Source organism: Galeopterus variegatus, unplaced genomic scaffold, assembly GCF_000696425.1.
Source record: "Galeopterus variegatus unplaced genomic scaffold, G_variegatus-3.0.2 Scaffold12195, whole genome shotgun sequence".
NCBI lineage: Eukaryota > Metazoa > Chordata > Mammalia > Dermoptera > Cynocephalidae > Galeopterus > Galeopterus variegatus.
The window spans coordinates 29,202-30,207 of record NW_007738306.1 but is presented as its reverse complement, the minus strand read 5'-3'; the positions used below and the strand labels follow the sequence as shown (position 1 = coordinate 30,207).

Genomic DNA, 1,006 nt, shown 5'->3' with positions numbered 1-1,006 from the left:
ATTTATGTGTACATGTACAATGCATATTTCTGAAACATTTTTTGATGTTTCTGAAACTGAAATATATTTTATAATCGATGTCTATATTTTATTTGAGTTGGGTTTTTTGACCTGAAATTATTTAAGGAATTGAAAGTTGCATTTTAAGATTGATGACATCTTAAAATGAAAAAATATGATAGATCTACATTTTTCTGAGAAAGGATTCCTAACTTTTTTCTTGTTCTTAAAATGTTTGTTTTTAAATTCCTCTTTCCACTCCCCCAAACTGGCTATGGATCCTTTGCCTTACAATGAAGTTCCAATCCCAAGTACCATGGTTGAATAAAATATCCTTGCTCCTAATCCTTACCCAGTATTTCAGGAGGAGTCTTTGTTCAGGAGGGCTCCATTTTACAGAAGAGGATCCTTGAGCTCTGTTCTGCCTTCCTCCCCACCACTAGTCTCCCTTTTTAACCTCAGAAACAGTTTAGATATATAGGCAGAAATGCAGAATTTAACAGTGAGCTTAAAACTAGTGTTCTCAGTCATAAGTTGTCTGCGTGTCACAAGTAAAATAAAACCAATTCCTGTCCACGTGAGAGGGGTTTTTTCAGTGCCGATCTAAATCATCAAAGCTGAGTTATCCAAGCCAGACAAAAATGGCTTTAGTGTTGTGGTCTTCAGTTTTGTATTATTTGCTTACTAACTTGTGTCCCTTCCCAAGTAATTTGGACATATCCAGTGGTATCATTTGTAAAATGAGCAGGTTTCTGTATATAAACCGTAACAAATATATAGCCGTGAACTACAGGGTGGAATGGTGGGTCAAATGTTATTCTACTTCTTTTGAGTATGAAAACAGCTCTCACTTATCCATTAGTATGACTTTATTTCTTCATAAAGTGACAGAATTATGAAGTTGAATGATACTTCAAAGAATTATTCCATTTTCCTAACCAGGATGGAGTGTTTATAACAGATGGTAATCTAACTTCTGCTTAATAATTTCCAGTGGCATGGAAAT

At 34.6% G+C, this 1,006-nt stretch overlaps 1 protein-coding gene across 1 annotated transcript in view; it reads left to right on the top strand.

Moving 5' to 3' along the window:
• Window positions 1-1,006, top strand: part of DHX9 (DEAH (Asp-Glu-Ala-His) box helicase 9) — a 30,270-nt gene that overhangs the window by 6,329 nt on the left and 22,935 nt on the right. The window lies entirely within an intron of this gene.